Source organism: Leopardus geoffroyi, chromosome B4, assembly GCF_018350155.1.
Source record: "Leopardus geoffroyi isolate Oge1 chromosome B4, O.geoffroyi_Oge1_pat1.0, whole genome shotgun sequence".
NCBI lineage: Eukaryota > Metazoa > Chordata > Mammalia > Carnivora > Felidae > Leopardus > Leopardus geoffroyi.
In genome coordinates, this window is record NC_059341.1 from 47754062 (window position 1) to 47778864 (window position 24803).

The following is a 24803-nucleotide window of genomic DNA, read 5'->3' on the forward strand; positions in this document are numbered from 1 at the left end:
AAGATTTGGGGGCGCCTGGGTGGCGCAGTCGGTTAAGCGTCCGACTTCAGCCAGGTCACGATCTCGCGGTCCGTGAGTTCGAGCTCCGCGTCGGGCTCTGGGCTGATGGCTCAGAGCCTGGAGCCTGTTTCCGATTCTGTGTCTCCCTCTCTCTCTGCCCCTCCCCCGTTCATGCTCTGTCTCTCTCTGTCCCAAAAATAAAATAAACGTTGGAAAAAAAAATAATAAATAAATAAATAAATAAATAAATAAATAAAGATTTAAAAAAAGTTTTTAAAGAAACATAACAATAAAGTTGATGAAAACAAAAACAAAATCAAAAGAAGTAAAGAAAAATCTTTGAAGCAGCCAACAAAATAAGACTATCTTCAAAGGAGTAACAGTTTGACTTTTGCATAATAACCCAACAGAGATACTAAGAACCAGAAGAAAATGGAGCTACATCTTCAAAGTGTTGAAAGAAAGAAATAACATCCAAAAATTATCAAAAATTTAGATGCAATAAACTCATTAATAATGATTCAGAAATAGTAAAGTGTAACCAACCTAATAGAGGGAAAAAGGTAGAATAATAAAAAGTATTCAATACAAAAGAAGTCAAGAAAGGAAAGAAAAAGGAATATAGAATAGGTGAAATTAATAGAAAAGAAGTAGTAAGATGGAATAATAAGACATAATATATACCCATAATTAAATTAAATGTAAATGGCTTAAAAGTTTTAATTTTTCTAAAATACATTTTTTAGGATGGGTTTAAAAATAGCAATTCTATACTACTTATAATCATACTACTTATAACTATATACTACTTATAATGAAAAATATAAGGTCATGTGTTAGCTAGCCACAAAAAATGTCCCCACCCCAACAATTCCCAACTCCCACATTCATGCCCTTTTGTAGTCTCCTCCCCTCAGATCTAGGGTAGATTTGTGGCTTGCTTTGGACCAAGAAAATGTAACATAAATGATGCTTTGTGACTTTCAAGGGTAGATCAAAAGAAGCCTGTATCATGCACCTTAATTTCTTGGAAAATGGGCTCTGAGAAAAAGTAGTCACCATGTAAGAAGTACAAATACTCTAAAATTGCCATGTTTTTCATAAAGAAAAAAGAAAAAGAGAAAAGAGAGACAAAACCAAGAAACAGACTGTTTAAATGTAGAGAACAAACTGATGGTTACCAAAGGGGATGTGGGGGGGATGGATTAAACAAGCAAAGGAGATTGAGAGTACACATATCATAGGGGCACCTGGGGTGACTTAGTCGATTACGCATCCAACTTTGGCTCAGGTCATGATCTCATGGCTCGTGAGTCCGAGCCCCGCGTCAGGCTCTGTGCTGACAGCTCAGAGACTGGAGCCTGCTTCGGATTCTGTGTCTCCCTCTCTCTGCCTCTCCCCCGCTCATCCTCCCTCTCTTTCTCTCTCTCTCTCTCTCTCAAATAAACATTACAAAAAAATTTTTAAAGAGTACAGTTATCAGTATGAGCACTGAATAATATATGGAATTGTTGAATCACTATATTGTACATCTGAAATTAATGTAACACTGTATGTGAACTATACTGGGATTAAAATTTTAAAACTTAATTAAAAAATCATCATGCTTTCAGAAATACAGATTTAAAGGAACTGTACCCAAGTAATGTACCCAACAAGTCTAATCTGTATCTGGACATAATATAAATGAAGAGATCCTGGACTTTAATATGGAGCCTAATGTCACAGAGGAATGAAACTTTGGGGGACCGGGGGAAGAGTACACATGGGAAAGACAGGAACTACTGCAAGCCAGGGAACAAACTGTGGTAACTAGGTCTTCAAAAATAGCCTTCTAGTGAATCATACCTCTCAGTATTTACACTCCTGTGTAGCCCCTTCCTCCTTGAATCTGAGCCAACCTTCTATATTCACTTTGGACTAATAGAATATGGCAAAGTGGTGTTATGTGACCTCCACAGCCACATCACAAAAAGCCTGTGGCTTTTGCCTTAGTCTCTTGAAAGATGCACCCTGGGGGAACCCCGTCCCATCCAACCAAATCAAGCCCTTGCAAGATTCCAGCTAAGACTGCAACTGTATGATGGAACCCCTTCCCAAATGAGAGCTGCTGAGCTATGCCAAATCAACCCACAAACCATGAGAAATAATAACACATCGCTTCTTTAAGCCACTACATTTTGAATGTTTTGTTATGTATCAATAGATAACTGAAACAGGATTAAAAGGTTTAAAATAGAGGGATGAAGGGGTGCCTGGTCACTTGAGCGTGCGACTTCGGCTCAGATCATGATCTCACTGCTCGTGGGTTCCAGTCCCGTGTCAGGCTCTGTGCTGACAGCTCAGAGTCTGGAGTCTGCTTCGGATTCTGTGTCTCCCTCTCTCTCTCTGCCCCTCCCCGACTCATGCTCTGTCTCTCTCTCTCAAAAATAAATAAACTTTAAAAAAAATAATAAAAATAAATACATAAAATAAAGGGATGAAAAATAAATATACTATACAAACACTCTTAAAAGAAATTTGTTGTAACCATATTAACAGACAAAGTAGACAAAATATAAAAGGCATTATTATAGATTAAGGCAACTTTCACAATGATAAAAGATTTAATTCACTAGGAAGATAAAAATTTTAAAGTGTATACACCTGATAACAAATCTTTGAAATATATAAAAGTAAAAGTGATAAAACTCTAAGGAGAAATAGACAAATACACAATCACACTGGATGATTTTAATAATTTTCATTTACTGGTAGATTAAGCAGAGGGAAAAAATCATTAAGGATAGAAGATTTGAACAATAAAACTAATAAATATGAATTCTACACATATATAGTACACTGCATTCAACAACTATAGAAAACATGTACCTTTTTTTAATGTTTCTTTATTTTTGAGAGAGAAAGGGGAGGAGGGGCAGAGACAGGGGGACAGAGGATCCAAAGTAGGCTCTGCACTGACAACAGTGAGCCCCACGTGGGGCTTGAACTCATGAATCATGAGATTAGGACCTGAGCTGAAGTCGGATGCTCAACTGACTGAGTCACCCAGGTGCCCCTGAATACATATACCTTTTAACTGTGCATAAAACAGTTGTGAAAATACAGGTTATAAACTGGGCCAGAAAAAAAATATCAACACATTTCCAAAGAATGATATGATGTAAAATATGTCCAGCACCACAGTGGCAATTAAGCTAATAATTAACAAGAGAACGATAACTAAAGGTCGTATCTTTGGAATACCATGATAGAAAATATTTTTACCGAATAACAATTAAAATATTTCACTTTGAAACTCGTAAGATTCAGTTCAACCATATTTGAAGAGATAGGCATAGCTTTAAACATTTATAAGAAAGGAAAAATACTGAAAATCAATAAGCGTTTCACGAATTAGCATTTCTGAGGTTAACATCACCAAAACGGACCCTAACGTCCATGTCCCAACAAAGATCAGCAATTGGGCAGCTATCCGTGAGCAAAAACAGCTTTAGAAGAGCTGTGGAGTCCATTTAAGAAATTTTAACAACACAATGGAATTTTAAAAATCTGTGACTGCAAACAAAGAGAAGGAACACAGCTTCATTTTGTCTGAACCATCCCATTCGCCCAAGGAGGCATCGCTCAGTGCCAAGAGGGAACTTCCCAGCTACAAAGAATTCCCTTTGCCAGGAAAGAGAGAGTAAGTGACCCGCCTCTCCAGTCTTTTGGGGCACCACACAAAGGCCCCATTTTTTTTTTACCCCACCCAGAGAGCAAAGTGGAGACGTTGAGGGACAATTAGAAACAAAGAAGAAAAGCAGGGACTGTCAATGGCAACCACGCAGTGGGAGCCATGGGTGTTCATTGTTCTGAGGCACCAACAGCCAGCATAGCTGCCATCCACCCACCTTCCCACGGTAGATCTCACCAGCTGAAGCCAACCACCTGAGTCCCTTCCCACTCCTTATACCCCCGTCCCCACTGGAGCTCGAGAACCACACTGGCAACCAGCTCAGGCCTCTCTGGTTGCATGAGGCCATGGTGCCAGCCTCCAGGCCTGTGGCTGACCCCCACCACCATGCATGCCCTCGGGGCTAGGCCCTCCAGCCATGCAATCGCACGCTACCAGCCCACCATTGGTTACCAGCCTCCTCTGCAGCGTGCCTGCCTAGTGGGAGATCGGGCAGCCGCAGGAAAGAAAGCATGCCAACAGCTTCATCTACTTGGGGGCCTGAAACGGGCCTCGTCCTCTTTGTCACTTGCCTGCACCATCCTGCTCACCTGTACAGGCCCCTCCGGTGGTGCATCAGCATGCTGCTGGCCTGACTCCAGCTACCAGCCCCCACTGCCATGTACACAAATGGGAAGGGAGAGAGCACACCAACAGCCAGGGCCCCTGCTGAAACCGGAGCCAGTGGTTGCCCCTGGCCCCCACCATTATGCGTGTGTCTGCCTCTACTCAGGCACCTGCAGCTGGCCCCTACAGTGGCATGGGTGCACACCACCAGCTCCAGTCACCACCACTGCCTGCACTGGTCCCTAGTTACCTGGAGGCATCAATGAGGACCCCAACAGCCCCTACGGCCACTGAAGACCTCTCACAGTGCTTGCCAAGGACTACACGTGATATTGTGGACCCCAGCAGGCTGAGCTCTGAGCTGAAGAGACATCTTGCCCCCCACCCCTGACAGTGCTACCAAATGCCCCACACTTGTAGCCCTACACAACTACACAAGGCTACGCACCTACACAAGGCTACAAAAATGACAAGGAAGCAGGGGAACATGACTGCACCATAGGGAGGTAGTAAAACTCCAGTAACTAGCCCCAAAGAAATGGGGTTCCAGAAATTTCCCAGCAAATAATTAAAAGTACTTATTCTGTACAAGATAACACAGATAAACAATTCAACGAAATCAGGAAAGTGATAAAAGAACAAAGTGAGAAATTCAACAAGAGGCAGAAAACATAAAAAAGAACCAAATAGAAATTTTGGAGCTGAAGTACACAAATGAAGAATTTAATAACCAACGATTTTACCAAGCAGAAGAAAGAATCGGTGAGCTAGAAGACAGATCAATTGAAATTATCTAATAAGAGTAGGGGGGAAATAAGAGGGGGAGGATGAAGAAAGCCTCCAAAATTTATGGGATGGCATCAATAAAAATAATGTATGTATCATTGGATTCCCAGAAGGAAAAGAGAGGGATAAAGGGACAGAAAACTTATTAAAGAAATAATGACTGGGGCACCTAGGTGGCCCAGTCAGTTAAGCATCTGACTCTTGATTTTGGCTCAGGTCATGATCTCACAGTTCTTGAGATCGAGCCTGGTGTCGGGGTCTGTGCTGACGGTGTGGAGCCTGCTTGGGATTCTCTGTCTCCCTCTCCCTCTCTTCCCCTCCTTCTCTAAATCAATCAATCAATAAACAAACATTTAAAAAAATAAAATAAAGAAATACTGACTGAGAACTTCCCAATTCAAGGGAGAGATCTGGATATTCAACTTCATGAAGCTAATAAATAACCCCCAAATTTCAATCCATGAAGATATTCTCCAAGACAAATTATAATTAAATAGGTCTAAAATAAATTAAAACAGAACAAACAAATAGAGAACTTTTTTAAACAGCAAGAGAAAATAGATTGCTCACATACAAGAGAAACCTCTGATAAATTTCTTTCTTTCAGCACTTACGAAACTACAAACTAAGAATGCTTTACCCAACAAAGCTGTACCTCGGGAATAAAGGCAAGATAAAGACTTTCTTAATAAACAAATATGAGGAAATTCATCACCAATAAACCTGCCTTACAAGAAATGCTGAAAAGAGTTCCTCAAGCTGGAACAATGAAACAAAAGGATGCTAAATAGTTAAAGAGAGAGAGAATCAAATAATTAAAACCCAAAGTGAATGAGGAGACAATACATCTGATAACACAGTAATACCAAGGATTATGAAAGATTACTATGAATAATTATATGCCAACATATAGAAGAAAATCAAAAAATTTCTAGAAACATGCAACCTACCAAGACTGAATCATGAAGAAATAGAAAATCTGAACTGACCAATACTGAGTAAGGAGATTTAAGTTAGTAATCAAAAACCTCCCAACACAAAAAAAGCCAATACCAAATGGTTTCCCTGATGAATTCCACCAAACATTTAAAGAATAATTAATGCCAATCCTCAGACTCTTCCAAATAATTCAAGAGGAGGGAACACTCCAAAACTCATTTTATAAGGCTAGAATTACCCTGATATGAAAGCCAGATAATCACACTATGAGAAAAGTACAGACCAACATCCCTGATGAATATAGATGCAAAAATTCTCAACAAAATATTAGCAAACCAAATTAACAACACATTAATAGAATCATACAGCGTGATCAAGTGGAATTTATCCCTGGGATGCAAGGATGGTTGGACATATGGAAATCAATTAATCGGATACACCACAGTAATAGAATAAAAGATAATCATATGGGCATCTTAAATACATAAAAAGCCTTTGACAAAAAAAGAATCTTTCGTGATAAAAATGCCCAACAAATTGGGGACAGAAGGAACCAATCTCAACACAATAAAGGTCATACAGGACAAGCCCAAAGCTAACAGCATACAGAATAATGAAAGAAAGTTGAAAACTTTTCCTCTAAGATCAGGAACAAGACAAGGGTGCCCACTTGCACTACTCCTATTCAGCAGAGTACTAGAAGTCCTAGCCAGAGCAATGGGCAAGAAAAAGAAATAAAACATGTCCCAAATTAGAAAGGAAGAAGTAAAATTGCCTTTGTTTCCAGATGATATTACCTTACATATAAAAAATCCTGAAGACTTGGGGTGCCTGGGTGGCTCAGTCAGTTAAACGTCCGACTCTGGCTCACATCATGATCTTAAGGTTTGTGAGTTCAAGCCCCACATCAGGCTCTGTGCTGACAGCTCAGAGCCTGGAGCCTGCATCGGATTCTGTGTCTCCCTCCCTCTCTGCCCCTCCCCTGCTCATGCTCTGTCTCTCTCTCTCTCTCTCTCTCAAAAATAAATAAACATTAAAAAAAATCCTAACAACTCAACCAAAAACTTGTTAGAATAAAATAATCCAGTAAGGTTGCAGGATACAAAATGAAAATACAGAAATCAGTTGTGTTTCTATAAACTAGCAACATCTAAAAAAGAAATAAACCCCATTCACAATAGTGTCAAAACAATAAAATACTTGGGGATAAATTTGACCAAGGAGGTGAAAGATCTATACACTGAAAAATATAAGACTTGAATGAAAGAAATTGAGTAAGACACAAATTGAGTAAGAAATTGAGTAAGAAAGATATCCAATGTTCATGTGTCAAAAGAATTAATATTGTCAAAATATATATTCTACCCAAAGCCATCTATAGATTCAATGCACCGCCTATCAAAATTCCAATGTCATTTTTCACAGAAATAGAAAATAACCCTAAAATTTGCATGGAATTATCAAAGACTCTGAATGGCCAAAACAATGCTAAGAAAGAATAGAGCTGGAGGCATCACACTTCCTGGTTTCAAACTATATTACAAAGCTATAATAATGAAAACAGTGTGGTAGTGGTATAAAGGTAATTCAAAATGGATTAAAGACTTAAACATAAGAATGAAATCAAAAAACTCCTAGAAGAAAACATAGGAGAAAAGCTCCTTGGCACTGGTCTTGGCAACGACTTTCTGGATATGACACCAAAAGCAGAAGCAACAAAGGCAAAAATAAATAAGTGAAAACTACATCAAACTGAAAAACTTCTGTACAGCAAAATAAACAATTAATAAAGTGAAAAGGGAACCTCTCAAATGACAGAAAATATGCAAATCATATATCTGATAAGGACTAAGTATCCAAAATACATAAGAACTCACAGAACTCAAGAGCAAAAAAACCCCAAAAAACCAATTTAAAAATGGGAAGAGGAACTGAACAGACATTTTTCCAGAGAAGACATACAAATGGACAGCAGCTATATGAAAAAGTACTCAACATCACTAATCATCAGGGAAATGTAAATGAAAGCCACAACAAAATATCATCTCACACCTGTTAGAATGGCTATCATCAAAAAGACAAGAATAGCAAATATTGGCAAGGATGTGGAGAAAAGGGAACCTCTGCACACTGCTGATGGGAATGTAAATTGGTATAGCCACTGGAAAACAGTATGGAGGTTCCTCAAAAAATTAAGAATAGAGCTACCATATGATGTAGCAATCCCACTTACGGGTATGTATATCCAAAGGAACTTAAAATAAGTTCTCAAAGAGGCAACAGTATTACCATGTTCATTGCTGCTTGGCTATACAATAGCCAATATATGGAAACAATGTAAATTTCCTCATCAGATGAATGGATAAAAAAGATGGAGTGCATATATATACACACAATGGAATAATATTCAGCAATAAGAAAGAAGGAAATCCTGCCATTTGCAACAATATAGATAGACCCTGAGGGCATTGTCCTAATGAATGACAGACAAAGGTAATACCATCTCATATCACTTGTATGTGGAATCTAAAAAAGTCAAACTCATAAGAAATAGAGTGGTGCCTGCCAAGGGCTGTAGGTGGAGGAAATAAGAAGACAATGGTCAATGGGTACAAACTTCTAGTTATAAGATGAATATGTTTTGAGAATATAATGTACAGCATGGTGATTATAGTTAATAATACAGTTGATGCTTGAACAACACGGGTTTGAACTGCATGGGTCCACTTCTATGTGGATTTTTTTTATAAATACAGTACAGTACTGTAAATGTATTTTCCTTATAATTTTCTTAATAACAGTTTCTTTTCTCTAGCTTACTTTATTGTGAGAATACAGTATATAATACATTTAGCATGCAAAAATGTGTTAGCTTACTTTATTGTGAGAATACAGAACATAATACATTTAGCATACAAAAATGTGTTAATCGACTGTTTATGTAACCGGTAAGGCTTCTGGTCAACAATAGGCTATTAGTAGTTAAATATGGGGGAGTGAAAAGTTTTATGTGGATTTTCTATTGCACAGGGGTCAGCACCCTAACCCCCCATCATCCAAGGGTCAACTGCACTGTATTACAGACTAGCAATTTCTGATGAAAATAGATCTTAAATGTTCTCACCACAAAAAGAATGATAATTATGTGACATTACAGAGGTTTAGCTAATGCTACCCTGGTAATCATTTTGCAACATGTATGTGTATCAAATCAACATATTGTACACCTTAAATTTACACAATGTTATGTGTCAGTTATATATCAATAAAACTGGAAAAAATAAATTAATGCTAAAGCATTTCTAAAAGATATTTTAAAAGGGTCTAAATAAATGGAACAATATATCATATTCCTAGACTTGAAGATACAAAATTATAAAGATATCAACTCTTCCCAAACAGATTTACAGATTCAAAACCCTAACTGGTATTGTGTGTGTGTGTGTGTGTGTGTGTGTGTGTGTGTGTGTGTGTTAGTGCAGGAAGGGGAGTTGACAAGCCAATTTTAAGACTTATATGGAAATATAAATTGCTGAGAATAGTCAACATGCTCCTCAAGAAATGGCACTTGGGTGGCTGTCAGTTGAGCATCCAACTTCAGCTCAGGTCATGATCTCACAGTTTGTGAGTTTGAGCACCACATTGGGCTGGTTGTTGTCAGTCTGTCAGCACAGAGCCCACTTTGGATCTTCTGCTCCCCTCCCTCTGCCCCTCCCCCGCTTCTGCTCTCTGAAAACTAAATGAATATTTTTGAAGAAAGATGCTCTTCAAGGAGATGAGGTTGTAGAACTTGCTCTGCTAGATATCAAGACTTTACAAATCTGCTATTAATTAGCAGTGTAGGTATTAGGGCAGGGATAGAAAAAACAGACCAATAGAAAACAATATGCAGAAAACTGAAAGAAGCCCATACCTATACGGATACTTGTTTTAAGACAAAGGTAGTACTGATGAACAATGAGGACAAGAGAGTTTCCCCAAAACTGCAGGAGAATAACTGATATCTGTATGGAAAATAATTAAATCTGATCTTGACCGCAGACCACATAAAAATCAATTACAGGTGAATTACAGACCTAAATGTAAAAGGCAAAACAAATACAAGCTTCTAAAAGATATGGGAAGATATCTTTGCATCTTTGCAGTAGGCAAAGCCATTTTAACACTACTATTAATAAAGGAGAAATGTATTAGATTGGATTATACTAAAATGAAGGACTCTTGTTTACCAAACAAGCCATTAAGAGAGTGAAAAAGAAAGCCACAGAATGGAAGTATTTCATCAGATATAAGTGACAAAGGACTTGTTTCCAAAATGTATAAGGAGCTCCTTCAAACTCAACAACAATTAAAACAACAACAACAACAACTTGATAGAAAAGAAACTTGAAGAGATACTTCATAGAAGATAACCAAATGTGTGAAAATGTGCTCAGACTCATCAGTCATCAGGAAAATGTAAATTAAATGTACAAGGAAATGCTCCTACACCTCCACCACAGTGGCTAAAATTAAAAAGCTTGTTCATATCAAAGTGTTGACACGGGTATGGAGCAACTGAAACTCACATATACTTCTCAGGGATTGTGAATTGATACAACGACTTTAGAAAAGAGTTTGGCCTTATCTACAAAATTTAGTGTAAACATGCTCATTGACCCAGAAATTCCATTCTTGCTCATATAGCTAAGCAGAATGCATACATACATGCACCAAAACACATGTGTGGGAATGTAGCAGCATTATTCAAAATAGCCAGATTAGCCAACAGTAAATTCATAAAATTCCGTGAAAGAACTGGCATTTTAAGTACCCCAACTTCAGAAAATTTGAGAAAAAGTTGCGAAGCTGTTCCAGATCAAAGAACACTAATGAAACATGACAACTACATTTCCAAGCGTGACTGTGGATCACATGAATGCCCTTAATATGGTACAATGATCTCCCCTCCCTTAACTTTTCCATTGCCACTGTTTTAGTTCAGACCATCAAGATATTTCACTTGGACTAATAGAAAAACCTTCTCACTCTTTCCTCACTTCACCTTCATACTTTACTCAGAGCGAACTTTTTTTTTAATTTTTTTTAATGTTTATTTATTTTTGAGAGAGACAGAGCAGAGGCAGGAGAGGGGCAGAGAGGGAGACACAGAATCCGAAGCAGGCTCCATGCTCTGAGCCATCAGCACAGAGCCCAACGTGGGGCTTGAACTCACAAACTGTGAGATCGTGACCTGAGCTGAAGTCGGAGGCTTAACCAACAGAGCAACCCAGGCACCCTCAGAGCAAACTTTATAAATGCACATCTAATGAAAATGTCATTATTCTTCCCCCACCCAAAACTTACCTGCATCGCATCACCTCTAAAATTTTTTTTTTAACGTTTTTATTTATTTTTGAGACAGAGAGAGACAGAGCATGAACGGGGGAGGGGCAGAGAGAGAGGGAGACACAGAATCGGAAGCAGGCTCCAGGCTCTGAGCCATCAGCCCAGAGCCCGACGCGGGGCTCGAACTCACGGACCGCGAGATCGTGACCTGAGCTGAAGTCGGACGCTTAACCGACTGCGCCACCCAGGCGCCCCATCACCTCTAAACTCAAGTCTGATTCTTCACTCGTTTCCCCTAATCCCAACCCCACTAATCAAGATCAGAAGGTAAACTGAGCCTACACAATTCACAGCTAACCACACACAAATTGCAGGGGGGAGGGGCTGAGACCAGAATAGCCACCCAGCTGAGCACAACCCATACTGCTGGCCCACAGAATTGTGAGCTAAATGAATGGGGGTGTCCTTAGATAGTAAGTTTTGGAGTGTTTTGTAATGCAACCATAGCTAACTGCTACAATTCCCTTTCTCAGCATACCTCCTAAAGCTCAGGTCTCTCTGAAAAGCGATATCGGTAGTGGGTACAAACTTCAACATCCTATTGTTCTGACTTGTAAAACTTCCTAGGGCCAGACTAGGGGGAGATAAGTGAGGCATCTGCCAGGGGTGCAAAACTTAAGGGGATGTCTAAAGTTCAGTTATCAGGATAAGTCATATTTTCAGGTATCTTCTTTTAAAAACTCAAAATGAAAAGAATCCATAAAAAAATATATATAAATTTAAAACAAGGATCATTATGCTAAGTGAAATAAGTCAGTCAGAGAAAGACAAATATCATATTATTTCACTCATATGTGGAATATAAGAAACAAAATGGATGAACATACGGGAAGGGAAGGAAAAATAAGATTAAAAACAGGGAGGGAGGGGCGCCTGGGTGGCGCAGTCGGTTAAGCGTCCGACTTCAGCCAGGTCACGATCTCGCGGTCCGTGAGTTCGAGCCCCGCGTCGGGCTCTGGGCTGATGGCTCGGAGCCTGGAGCCTGTTTCTGATTCTGTGTCTCCCTCTCTCTCTGCCCCTCCCCCGTTCATGCTCTGTCTCTCTCTGTCCCAAAAATAAAATAAACGTTGGAAAAAAAAAATTTTAAAAAAATAAAAAAAAAAAAAAAAAAAAACAGGGAGGGAGGCAAACCATAAGAGACTCTTAAATAATACAGAGAACAAAGTGAGGGTTGCTGGAGGGGAGGAGGGTGGGGGGATGGGCTAAATGAGTGATGGGCACTGAGGAGGGCACTTGTTGGGATGAGCACTGGGTATTGTATGTAAGTCATGAATCACTGGGTTCAAACCCTGAAACCAATACTACACTGTATGTTAACTAACTTGAATTTAAATTAAAAAATTTTTTAAATATATTAAATAAAGATCAAACAATACCACAACTGCAATCTCTATTTAACATCTGAGAGAAATGTAGGAGTAAGGGGGATGGGGTTCAAGAAACTTTTAAGTGGGATTACAAGGACAGTGGAAAGACCTGATCCTTTATTTCTTAGACTATGTAACATGAAACGCTTGACTATGAACTGACTTGCTCTATAACACTAAACATGTTTCACTTAGAAATACAATGAACAGTCATCATACATAACCCTCTTTACCATCTGATCGATGGTCCATAAAAGTAAATCAGTAAAGGAACAGAAAAGCCATCTGTTGAGACTTGTCACAGATGTAGTTTGCAATACTAGTAAAAACCACACTTAAATTTAGACAGTGCTTTCAGCACTATCAAAATTACCCAGGTACGGTTAATTTAAAGAAACTGTTACAAGAGTCTGATAAAATAGGTCTGTGGTTAAGCTCTCTAATCAAATATTTTTAATGGTCTCACTATACTTTTACTAAAATCAAAATAGAATCTCAAAAACCCATCCCTGATTGTTTTCCCCAAATGTATTTCAAGCCAACTATTAGGGAAAATGTATTTACCTAGTATATGACACATTTGTTCTTAATGTAGCTTCTTACACATTTGGGCAATTAATGGAGTTTAAACTTCTCCAATTATTAATTTTGGGCCCTGCCAATAACCATGAAATAAAAAGATTTTGACATCTGTGTCTTTAATAGGTACCTTAAATAATGAATAAGAATCTCCACACTTCAACTCAGCAGGAGTGAACTATACCAAGATAGTACAAATAAAGAAAGAAATTTTAAATATATTACATTGGAAACAAACCTTAATTCATAAACACAATTTTTTGGAGACAGCAGAAATAACTGTAATAATATTAGGTAATCTCTGATACGAACCTATTACTGTTCCTGAGTGATCCTTTGCCCATGCTGTAAATATGGTATATGGCCGCAATATTACAGATGACTGTGCCATCCATTTTCTTAAAATGAGGATTATTTTCCTCTTACTAGTGAAATGCAAAGCAAAAGAGAAGTTCTACCACCTGCATATGTGAGCGAAGCACCAATCTTTGGCATAAGAAAAACACTTTATTGAGCTGACATTACTCCAAGCACTACACGTAATCTACTCATCAAATTGTATCTTCACAATGCTGAAGGACAGGTAATATTAACCCCCTTTTATAGATGGAGTTTATGGAGGTGAAGCAAATTGACCCAAATCACAAGAACATAAGAGAGTCTGGATTCCAATGCAATGTCCGGGGGTCAATTCCATGATCTTCCCACCACACTGCACAGGATCTCTGGGAGGACCAAGGAGAAAGATTCCCATTCTTCTACAGTAGAATCCAGCCAAGGTTCTGATCCTCTTTTTTTATACAGTGTGGGCAGTGTGATAGACACTGAGAGGGGTTCAGTAGATTCATTGCATCAATGGTCCCAACTCTTTACCTACCCTATATTATGCCACTTTGCTGAGTGACTGCATACCTCAAGGTTTAGCCATGTGCCTTGATTAGGCTAATGGGATGTTAGATGTGATATACGCAGAGCCGAGAAAAAGTGCTTCTGCTGTTGCCACAAGAACATGCCATGGCTAGCCTGCTGGAGCGCTGGATCATGACAGTCTAGTGGCCCAAATGCTTCAGCAGTCACCAGTCAGCTGATTACTCAGCAGGTAAGGGAACCGGCTGAAATCAGAACTCCCAAGACACGTAGTCTCTGACCTGTAGACTCATGAGTTAAATGAATGATTGTTTTCTATTTTAAGCCATTGAGTTTGGGGGTAGTTTGTATTGGGGCAACAGTTAACTGACGCGGAAAGACTCTCACAGTGGGAAGCAATGAACACTTAACTCTGGGGGAAGGATCCAGTTAGTCAGTATAGAAAGAACTTCAACATGAATCTCCACAACCACATTTAGAAACGATCAGAAAATGCCAACCTCTAAACTTAAAGGAAAATAGAGCAGTAAGAAATAACATGAAAAATACCTGTAAATTATACCACTTCCCCACTCCCTAACACTTTCTTGAGTAACAAGGATGGTATATAAGGACCAGTCTCCATTCTTGTCACCAAAACTGTGCCCCTTGATTTAGACTCCACTCCATCTTAAAATATTGAAATTACCCCTTGCACAAAATTTTATGTAATTGTTTACCATAGTTATACATGGAATTATCAGTAGCTTCTCAAAGAAAAGATGTGGGAGCATTATCTATTTTAGTGACAACTGCTACTTTTGATAACAGCCAGCATGCACACAGAACATACTTTTCTTCTTTCACAGTAATAAGAATCACAGTGTTCAAAAGGTGTCTTGAGGAAAAGAAAACATAGTCTGCTTGTTTTAATTAATGGTGAGTGAAAGTCTGCCACGGGTCAAGTATGAAGAATACAGTACGTGGAATGGAGGGGCGTAATGATTAGTGAGTTCTTATTCTAAAGCACAGGAATGTACAGCATATGGGAAAAGACAGGCATGTTAAGCACCAACTGTAGTACAAGATCAAATATTTTATCAGCTTTCAAGCTGTAGCAGATACAGAACATCTAAGCAAATTTATACAGATATTAGCAGAAGAAAAGGAGAGAATTATTTTAAGTAAAAAAGTCTAATTTTTATTAAATGACACCCTGATTCTTAACTGCATTGTGTACATCTTGATTTCTATAAAATTAAGACATAAAACATTAGGTATAAGTCTAACTTATTATAATTTTCATGTCCAAATCTCTCCACAATGGAATCACATAAAGGTGTGGGTGAGAAGAAATTTCTATTTCATTTTTCAGGAAGAAGATAACCAATCTAAGCCCTTCTCTCCCCCAGACCTAGATCATTTACTCCTTAAAGGAGGAAAATGTGCCTTTTATTCTGTATTTCCCATCTACTAACAATGTCTAGCAGTGAACAATTCTCGAGTTCCTAATGAGAGATTAAAAAGATATAAAAAGGTCCTAACTTATAAATTAGCTCTTTTAAAGGTCCTGTTTAGAGTCTGTGCTTGTAAACTCAGAATGCACTTTCTCACAGAAGCACAACTATAATTAATAATAAGGTTCCCAGGTTAGAGTCCACCAACCCCACAAAAAACCCATTAGTGGAGCTGCAGCATAGCCTTGTACTGGACAAATGGAACCATGAAAAGTACCCACTTGAGTACCACCATCTCTCCCTGCCAGCATTTGGACCAGATGCCTCCCTAGTCACTTACCCATCACCAGTTTCACTTACTGAGTGGTACAAATGCAAGACTCTGCTAACTCCAAGCTGCTCTTAACAGGTCAGGGGTATAGGACAAGGAGATGACATGAGAACTAGGCTTCATGTATTTGTTCATGTATTCATTGAACACACGTTCTTGAGCCCATTATATCTGTGATTCAACCTCATGGCTTGGAGTAAAATAGTTAATAGTTAAAATAGACAAAATAGCGGGGGCGCCTGGGTGGCGCAGTCGGTTAAGCGTCCGACTTCAGCCAGGTCACGATCTCGCGGTCCGTGAGTTCGAGCCCCGCGTCGGGCTCTGGGCTGATGGCTCAGAGCCTGGAGCCTGTTTCCGATTCTGTGTCTCCCTCTCTCTCTGCCCCTCCCCCGTTCATGCTCTGTCTCTCTCTGTCTCAAAAATAAATAAACGTTAGGGGCGCCTGGGTGGCGCAGTCGGTTAAGCGTCCGACTTCAGCCAGGTCACGATCTCGTGGTCTGTGAGTTCGAGCCCCGCGTCGGGCTCTGGGCTGATGGCTCAGAGCCTGGAGCCTGTTTCGGATTCTGTGTCTCCCTCTCTCTCTGCCCCTGCCCCATTCATGTTCTGTCTCTCTCTGTCTCAAAAATAAATAAACGTTGAAAAAAAAATTTAAAAAAAAATAGACAAAATAGCGAATTCTATTGACATGGTTACTGCCTCACAGAGCTTTCATTCTAGCAGCATTTTTTTAAGTAAATAAAAAATTACAAGTTGTGGTAAGAGTTATAAAGGACGCTAGTAAAGGGCTAGGTCTGAGGCTAAGAGTGGGGACTTGCTTGAGCCCCAGGACCCAGGAAAGACCCCTGTGAGGAGATGATGTTTAAGGTGAGTCTTACAAAATTATCTCTCACATGAGTGACACCTGTATGGTGAACATATGCAATTAAAGGGTGCACTATAAAATATGTCCCCACTCTGCCCAAATTAGGAGACCTTATTTCTTCCTGGGGGAAGTCTACCACATACCCCCATTACTTTTTCAAACTCTCCCAAATAATTAAAACTTCTTCAGTCTCTTAAATCACTTCGAATGATACTATACATCCATCTCAGTAATTAAAATTATTATTGCTACCATTTATTGCATACTTATTTAGTACCAAGCCCTGGGGAAGGTTACTAGAAGTACTAACATGAATAAGGAATGATCCTTTCAGCCAAAAGGTTCCTATTCTGATCAACAAACGACTAACAGGCCATTGCAATTAATGAGATATTTATAGATCTACATTCTTGGGTAAGTTATTTCATCTTTCTGCACTTCATTGTCCTCATCTGTAAAATGGGGACACTAACAGTGCCTACACTTCACAAGCTTGTGAAGATTTAAAAGAATATATATATGTAAAATCCCTGTAACATAGAAAATGCTCAGTAAATAATTTAAAAAACACTAGTCTTGCGTGATTGCCAAAATTCTATTTCAAGCGTAAATATAAGTAGAAAGAATAACATAATGACCACTTTACATTCATCACCTAGATTTTAAAGAACTTAAAAACCAATATGGCTGCACTTGTGCATTTAGGCGGCATAACTGGTTCTACATCCAGAATGAAGGGTGAGAGTGGGAGGAAAGGGGGAGGAGGACAGTGGGGCAGAGGTCGTGCTCATCAAGCATTCCATCTGCTTCCTTCCTTCATTTCCAGCCTCCCTTACAGGTACACTGGAGTCACGTGACTTATTCTGGCCAGTGAACTGTCAATGGAAGTGACATCATTTCTGGAAGGCAGTTAAGAGACCACGTGACTCTTCCATCCCTGTGTTCCCGGCTACGGGATGAAGGAGGGCACCTGCATACACTTGGCGTAAATACAAATACGCCATTACTATGTTAAGCTACTGAGGTTTAGGGATAAATCTGTTGCCAGCACTAGCCTAGCTAGCTGCACCACAGACTGGGAAGGTCCGATTTGACTCGCAGTGCTGTCAGCCATTTTTGATGCTCTCTGAGACTGGCAGGGGTTTCAGATACTACTTCTCATGGCATTTTCATGAGCATTCAGAGGTTCTGCCACACACCACGGGAAATGGCTTATCTGCAATTCCCTTAAAACAAGAAATCCATCTTTGGGGGTAAGTCACCAATGTTTCCTCCTTCAGCACTTGGACACCCGATATTACACTTTCTGCTGTGGCTTCCTGACCCTTCTAGGTAGCTTTCTTAGTTGGTAGAAAAGAAATACCTCAGCCAGGGGCACCTGGGTGGCTCAGTTGGTTAAGCATCCAACGTCAGCTCAGGTCATGATCTCACGGTTTGTGGGTTCGAGCCCCGCGTCAGGCTCTGTGCTGACAGCTCAGGACCTGGAGCCTGCTTCAGATTCTGTGTGTCCCTCTCTCTCTACCCCTCCCCTGCCTGTTCTCTGTCTCTCTTCTCTCAAAAATAAACATTAAAAAAAAAGTTAAAAAAAAATATCTCAGCCAGCTTTCTCTCCCAACAAGTCTCATATCTGGTACACATATGATCCATAAAACAGACTCTCTCATCCTTTTACTCTGACAAACTCTGCTTCCTCCTTCCACCAGCCAGCCCCTCAGGAGCCACCTCTCCATGTTCTGCTGGTCCGGCAAGCAGCTCCAGCCACAACACTTGCCTTTATGTTTCCCAGACAGGAGGCAGTCAGTGTCCATCATGTTTCCACTGAGCTTCCCTAAGGAGGCTTGAGTGAAGAGGGAGCACCCTCGCTCCTCCCCACTGGCCAGGGGGGTGGTCTGCTAACTTCCTAAACCCCTAAACATCCGTGCACAAATGTGCCATCTGTACATGTGGAGATTCTTCAGGCCCATTATCAGTCTACGTTTTCAGGCCTCAGGTAAAATGGACATTAAAAGAGTCCCACTTTTACATCCTGTTAAATTAGGATACACAAGAATACACCTCTGTGGGCTGGTGCTGGGTTCAGGTAGGAAAAGAGACCAGACATTGTAGGAAAGAAGGCAAAGTAGCATTGGTCTGTTCTCAAACAGTATAAACCCAAAGAAATACACACCAAGATATATCACAGCCAAACTTGTGAAAACTACAGGAAAAAAAAAAATCAATCTTGAAGGTAGCTAAAGAAAAATAACACCTTGGGGCGCCTGGGTGGCGCAGTCGGTTGGGCGTCCAACTTCAGCCAGGTCACGATCTCGCGGTCCGGGAGTTCGAGCCCCGCGTCAGGCTCTGGGCTGATGGCTCAGAGCCTGGAGCCTGTTTCCGGTTCTGTGTCTCCCTCTCTCTCTGCCCCTCCCCCGTTCATGCTCTGTCTCTCTCTGTCCCAAAAATAAATAAACGTTGAAAAAAAAAAAAATTTAAAAAAAAAAAAAAAAAAAAGAAAAATAACACCTTAACTATAGGGGGAAAGCAATTTGAAAAACACTGGATTTCTCATTAAAACCACAGAGTCCAGAAGAAAATGGCACAACATTTCTCAAGTGCTGAAAGAAAAATTTGTAAATCTAGAATTATCCAGCAAAAATGTCCTCCAAGAATAAGGTGAGGGGCACCTCGGTGGCTCAGTCGGTAAAGCACCTGACTCTTGATTTCAGCTTGGGTTGTGATCTCAACAGTTCATGGGTTCAGGCCCCGTGTTGGGCTCTGCATTGACAGTGCGGAGCCTGCTTAGGATTCTCCCTCTCTCTTAGTCTCTCTCTGCTCCTCCCTTGCTCTCCCTCCCTCTCTCTCTCTCTCTCTCTCTCTCTCTCTCTCTCAAAATAAATAAATAAACTTTAAAAAAATTAAAAAGAATAAGGTGAAATGAAGACATCCTCAGATGACAGAAAACTAGGAAAATTTGTTGCCAGCAAAGCTATCCTGAAGTTAGTTAATTAGTTAGATATTTTGTTGTTTGTCATTGTTGCTATTGTTGTTACAACAGCTGTTTAGTGTTTAGTTTATTGTCCTCATCAGTGTCACTGATAATCTCCTGATTCACATCCTCTCCTTACAGTAGGTAATGTGTACTCTCACTTAAAGGCCAGGGGAGTGGAGGGCTGGCCCAGAGTGGGGAAGGCATTGGCACTTCACAGACAGGGCAGGGGTCTGTCTGGAGGGCCTCAGCCCAGGGGCTGGCCTCTCCTAAAGGAAGTTATTTACACCAAATGGAAATTATTAAAAATATAAACCTGGGAACATCAGGAAGAATGAAAAAATCACAATAATAAAAAAAATGGGTAAATGCAGTGGACTTTGGGGTTGTGAGTTTTATAAATTATGATTGATGGTCAAAGCAAAAAATATAACATGACCTGATGTAGTTCTGAATATATAGAGAAGTATTTAAGAAAATTATATTATAAATGAGGAAGGATCAAAAAAGATAAATTAGGCTTCCACACTTCACTCAAATCGATAATATGATGATAGTAATAGATTGTGATAAGTACATGTGTACAATGTAACACTTAGAGCAACCATCTAAAAAGCTATGTAAAGAGATCACTCAAAAGCATTATGAATAAATCAAGCTGAAATTCTAAAAAAATGTTCAATTAAGCCATGGGAAGGCAGAAAAAAGAAAACAGAAAAACAAAAAAACAACAGAGGGAACAAACAGAAAACAAACAAACAAACAAAAATATTAAATGGCAGGCTTATGCCCCAATTTATCAGTAATTAATTAGTTTAAGTTTCAGTAGTATAAGTGCACCAATTAAAAGAGATTAGCAGAGTGGATTTAAAAAACTGACTTAACTCTATGCTGTCTAAGAGAAACTAACTTCAAATTAAGTTATATAGGCAGGTAGAAAGTAAAAGGATGGAAAAAAGATGTATCATGCAAACATTAATCAAAGGAAAGCTGGAGTGCCTCTACGAAAATCAGGTAAAGTAGATTTTAAAGCAAAGAAAAGTAAAAGGGACAGAGAGTGATATTATTTAATGATTAAAGGGTCAACCTACCAAGAAGACATAATAATCCTAAACATACATGCACAAAACACCAGCACTGGAAAATGTGTGAAACAAAAAAGGGTAGAACTGAAAAAATAAATGGAGAATCCACAATTATAGCTGGGGACTTCAACACTCCTCTCTCAACAACTGATAGAACAATTACATGGAAACATAGCAAGGATGCAGGAGAACTCAATAACACCGTCAACTACCAGGATCAATAAACACTGATAGAACACTCCACCCAACAACAGCACAATATACATTCCTTTCAAGTGCTCACAGAAGAAATGCAAAGAACGAACAAATCCTGTACCATAAAACAAACTTCAACAAATTTAAAAGAACTGAAACCGGAGTGTTCCCTGACCACAATGGAATTAAACTAGAAAGCAATAACAGAAAGATAAAAAATAAAATTTATTTTTTGTGTTTATTTATTTATTTTTTAATATAATTTACTGTTAAGTTGGCCTCCGTACAACACCCAGCGCTCATCCCAACAAGTGCCTCCTCAATGCCCATCACCCACTTTCCCCTCTCCCCCACCCCATCAACCCTCAGTTTTCTCTCTGTATGTGAGAGTCAAAAAAGAAAATTTCCAAACACTTAGCACTGAAACAACACCCTTCTAAATAATATATGGATCAAAGAAAAAGATCTGAGGGAATTTTTTTTTTCAAAACCACACTGAACTGAAAGAAAATGAAAATAGAACATACCAAAATTTGTGGGACACAGCTAAAGCAGTGCCAAGAGAGAAATTTATAGCATTAAATGCAAATGTTAGAAGACAGGGAAGTCTCAAATCAATAATCCAAGCTCTTGCCTTAAGAACTTAGAAAATGAAGAGCAAAATAATTCAAAGCAAGTAGAAGGAGATAATAAAGATAAAAGCAGAAATCAATGAAATTGATAATAGACAATAGAAGAAATCAATGAAAAAAGAATTATTTTTTCTTTCAAAAATCAATAAAACTGACAAACCTCTAGGGGTGCCTGGGTGGCTCAGTGGGTTATGCGTTTGATTCTTGGTTTCAGCTCAGGTCTTGATCTCCCAGTTCATGGCTTCCAGCCCTGCATCGGGCTCGTTGCTGACAGCACAGAGCCTGCTTGGGATTCTCTGTCTCCCTCTCTCTCTCGCTCTCTGCCCCTCCCCCACTTATGCTTTCTCTCTCTCTTTCTCTCTCTCTCTCTCAAAATAAATAAATTAAAAAAAAAAAAACTGACAAACCTCTAACAAGATTGATGAAGAAGAAAAAACGAGAGAAACACATAAATTACCAGAAATCAGGAATGAACTGGAGACATTACTACAGACCATAGGCCAAAAGGATAGGGAGACAATACTATAAACAACTCTACACACATAAACTTAACAACTTAGATGAAATGGACCAATTCCTCGGAAAAAAAAAAAAAGGCACAGACTACCAAAACTCAGGTAAATAAATAATGTGAATAGTCCTATAATCATTGAGAAATTTAAAATCATAATTTTAAAAATTCCCAAAATATGAATCTCTAGGCCCAGGTGGCTTTATTTGAGAATTCTACCAAACATTTCAAGAATTAACACTGATTCCACACAATCTTTCCCAGAAAATACAAGAGGAAGAAACATTTCCCAATTCATTAACAAGCGTTGGCGAGGATGTGGAGAAAGAGGAACCTTTCGTGCTCTGCTGGAAATGTAAATTGGCACAGCCACTGTGGAAAACAATATGGAGTTTCCTCAAAAAAATTAAAAATAGAAATACCATATGATCCAGTTATTCCACTTCCTGGTATTTATCCAAAGAAAATAAAAAGACTGATTCAAAAAGATATATGCATTTCTATGTTTATTATAGCATTATTTACAATACCCATGATGTGGAAGCAACCTAAGTGCCTAGTGATAGATGAATGGATAAAGATGGTGTGGTATACACATAACAATGGAACATTACTCAGCCATAAAGAGAATGAGATTTTGTCACTGCAACAACACAGATGGCCTTAGAGGATCGCATGCTAAGTGAAATTATTCAGAAAGAGAAAGACAAATACTATATAATTTCACTTAAGTATGGAATCTAAAAAATGAAGCAAAAAAAGAAACAAAAAGTAGACTCAAATATAGAGAAGAAACTGATGGTTGCCAATCAGTTGGCAATGAAGTTGGTGGGGGGATGGATGAATTAGATAAGGAGATTAAGAGGTACAAAATTCCAGTTATAAAATAAATAAGTTGTGGAGAAGACAAGTACAACATAGGGAATATAGTCAATAACATTGTATGGTGGCAGATGGTGACCACACTTAGGATGAGCACTGAGTAACGTACAGCATTGTTGAATCAATATGTTGTACACCTGAACTTAATATAGCATTGTATATCAATTACATTTCAATTAAATAAATAAACAGATAAATAAACAAGAAAAATACAGTTAATATGAAAAACAAAAACCAATATCCCTCATGAATATAGACACAAAAATTCTTAACAAAATTGTATCAAATAGGGGCACCTGGATGGCTCAGTCTGTTGGGCAGCCGACTACAGCTCGGGTCATGATCTCTCAGTCTGTGAGGTCGAGCCCCAAGTCAGGCTCTGTCCTGAGTGCTCAGAGCCTGGAGCCTGCTTCTGATTCTGTGTCTCCTTCTCTCTCTGACCCTTCCCTGCTTGCTCTCAGTCTCTCTCTCTCACTCTCTCTCTCTCAAAAATAATAAACAATAAAAAAAATTTTTAATTGTATCAAATAGAATCCAGCAATATATAAAAAAGAATTATATACCATAACCAACTGGGATTTATTCCAGAGAGACAAGTCTGGTTCAAAATTTAAAAATCAATAAATGTAATTCAACAAATCAGGCTAGAGAAGAAAACTCACATGACCTATCAACAAATGCAGAAAAAGCATCTGACAAATTCAACACCCATTCATGATAAAAACTCTCAGAAACATGGAATGTCCAGGTCTTTCTCAATTTGAGAAAGAAAATCTAAAACAAAACAAAACAAAACAAAACCTTCAAAATTACAGTTAATAGTGAAAGACTGAAAGATTGAGAAGAAGGCAAGGATGCCCACTCCCACTGCTCCATTCAACACAGTGTTTGAAGTCCTAACCAGTATAAGAAGATAAGAAGAAGAAATAAAGACACACAAATAGAAAGAAAGAAAGAAAGAAAGAAAGAAAGAAAGAAAGAAAGAAAGAAAGAAAGAGAAAGAAGGAGAAAGAAAGAAAGAGAAAGAAAGAAAGAAAGAAAGAAAGAAAGAAAGAAAGAAAGAACGAAAGGAAGGAAGGAAGGAAGGAAGGGAAAGAAGGAGAAAGAAAGAAAGAAAAAGAAAGAAAGAAAGAAAGAAAGAAAGAAAGAAAGAAAAAAAGAAAAACTGTCTTGTGTGCAGATGACATGATTGTGCACATAGAAAAACCTAAGGAATTTATAAGAAATTCACCTGAGCTAATAAGTGAATTCAGCAAGGTCACAGGATAATGATAAACATACAAAATTCTATTATATTTATATATACTAACAATGAACACATGGATACCAAAGTTTAAAATACAGTATCATTTATAATTGCTTAAAAAAATACTTAGATATAGATCTAACAAAACATGTGCATGGTTTGTTTGCTGAAAATAAAAAACACTGATGAAAGAAATCAAAGACCTAAATAAGGAGAGAAACATTATTGTGTTCTTGGATGGAAAGACTCAACAAAGTAAAAGATTTCAATTCTCCCCCAAATTAATACAAAAGTGTAACACGATTCCTATCAAAATCTCAGCAATTCTGGTAGGTACAGACAAAATTATTGTAAAATGTATATGGAAAAGCAAAAGATGTCAAACAGTTAAAATTTTTTGAAAAGGAAAATTAAACTGGATGTATCAGTCTGCTAAGCCTCCCATAACAA